Here is a 2,500-nt window from a genome sequence, read left to right as displayed (position 1 = left end):
TTCACACAAGTAACATAAAAAAAATACACGCTTACCTTGAGAGACGGTTAAGTTTTCTGGTTATTTTTGTGTAACTAATTAGAATTAAAGACTAACTCATAAACGTTTTGATAGATATCACCTCAGGTATAGTCACTGACACAGACCTAGGAAGAAACACTTGTCTATGAAAAACTGACACTGATCTCCTATCAACAACGACTGAAAAAAATTGTTAGTCGTTCGGAATTTAACAACTTTTTAATCCGTTTGCACGTAGGAAATAGCAACAGGGGATTTCGAGGAGATTAATGGTGATAATTAGTTTATTAAAGGCAGTCAGGTGGTTTAAGTCATCCCCGAAATTAGACAACGTACCATCTGCAATATTCCCAGACTACATGCAGTTACAAAATCATGTTTCCATTGGAAAGAAACCTTGTTTTATGCAAGGGCTGTATTGAGGTACTGATTGAGTCAATAAGTTTGAGTGGTAATCGTCACTTTGAGTAAAAAGTAGGTTATCAGCGTCTTATGCTGTGTTCGCCTTTAAATTAGACAATGAGTTAAAGTGAGCTTTATGATGCTTTTGGATTGGTTCATTACTAATTCTAATCTTTATGTCTCGAATTTCCGTTTAAATCTGTGCATTATTAATAATTGTAGACTTAAAATCGTTTTAAACCTAACCTTTCAAACATCGTCAGTTTCAGCTGTGCCCAGCTTTACACAAACCCCTCCAGAGGGATGTGCGTAAATTTTATACGTTTCCTCTAAGAATAAGACCGCTAACTATTCTCTCACTCTTTAGCTACCTTCTTGTCTATTTTTGGGTTAAAATGGTTGCCGATTGTGTATTTGAAATTACTGTAAGCCTCATCGTTAGAAAGCCTTGCCAAAAATCAGGTCTAATTTAAAGGCTCGTTTACACAGAGCGATTTTATCGCGCGACAAGAGCTGCGATCAAACAGCGATTTTACGGCGACAGCGTGTGAACAGCCAGCGATTCCACTGCGATTTGTAGCGCGACAGATCGCAGCCTTGTCGCCGCAAATTCGAACATGCTTGAAATTTAGCTAGTGCAACTTTGCTGCGATTTTATCGTAGCTCTTGTCGCGCGATAAAATCGCTCTGTGTAAACGAGCCTTAAGAGATACTTTATCAACGTAAAAGATAAAACTTTCGTATGAAGGAAATCATGCAACTTAACAAGAACGTTTAATCGTTTTGGTGTCAGAATTGATAACGGGGCAGATTTCGAGAGAGTTAACTGCGAGAATAAGTACACTTGAGGAAGTTGTCAATATGACTCAGGAATTCGGAATTCCACAACGGTTCATTTGCAATTAAATTCAGAAGTTCTGAAATACTCACGAAATCGACCCTGTATAATATAATTTGTACCCATTTTAAAACAACCTCGGAGCAGGAAAAATTTGCCTGCCTCAGAAAATCACTCCTCCATTGCATTCGGTGACGCCTACAGTCTATATACTTTTTGGTGGTCTTTTTTGCCGCCTTCCCTCGGGGATCGTAGCAGACGTTGTCGGGGGAGGAGAAGGGGAGTAAAAAACCGAGAGGGGGCTGGAGAGTAGAGAAAGGGCGGCAATGCAAAAACATGGTTTTTGACCGCAGACGCTCTCATCTCCGGAGCTCCCTTTCGGCTTTTCGCTTCTCTTCCCCTTCCGCCGACAACGCCTGCCACGCCGGCTAATTAGAGGGTACTGATCTTTAGCGATATATCAGTCGCTCATTCTCTGTACATATGAAGAAGAGTTACTTGTCGTAAAGGAGATAGTAAACACGATGACAGTCACCAGGATTCATACCAAGGAGCTTGAAGTCCAATACGCTAACCGCTAACCACACACAACAGAAAACCATTGCCTTCAGTTTATTCATCACCCAAGGCAAAATAAGAGACAATAATGTACTGCAATATATTCGATAAAAATATAACATGGTAAAAACCACATATAATATCTACATAAAAAGATACCTCCTTGATAACGCCTTTTTGGCATGATCAGCAGAGTTCACTTGATGCTAACAATTTCACCTGGGGACGCGTTTCAGTCTTTTGAAGTACAGTTGTGCAGAAATAACCTTTCCGACTTTATGTCTTGGTATCAGGCAGCAATTTAATAAACTTTCTCTGGCATGATGTTAAAGATCACGACCACTGTTGGCAATTCTGTCTGGGGATGTTCATACATGTCCAATACACTCGACCTGAGTCGGGTTGTCTTCACTCGCAGGCGAATTGAGTCCGATCGCGACCGGAACCGGAATTGGGTGCATGGCGCTTGATCAATGGTACCGGAAGTGAGGGTTAACAGGAGCGAGAGGGGTTGAAAAAGTTGGCAAACAGACTCGATCGGATCCGATGGAGACAGCTCTTCCTGGCAAGAGTCAATCGGACTCTCGGAAGTCAGTTCGCGCGTGACAGAAAATATCTCTCAGCCATGACGCGAAACAAGCACACGCTACACGTGAAATATACGTCGTTCTTAAAGCCATG

The sequence above is a fragment of the Montipora capricornis genome, chromosome 6 (genome assembly GCF_036669925.1).
Source record: "Montipora capricornis isolate CH-2021 chromosome 6, ASM3666992v2, whole genome shotgun sequence".
Classification (NCBI taxonomy): Eukaryota; Metazoa; Cnidaria; class Anthozoa; order Scleractinia; family Acroporidae; genus Montipora; species Montipora capricornis.
The sequence above is the reverse complement of the archived record's forward strand: the minus strand, read 5'-3'. Positions refer to the sequence as shown.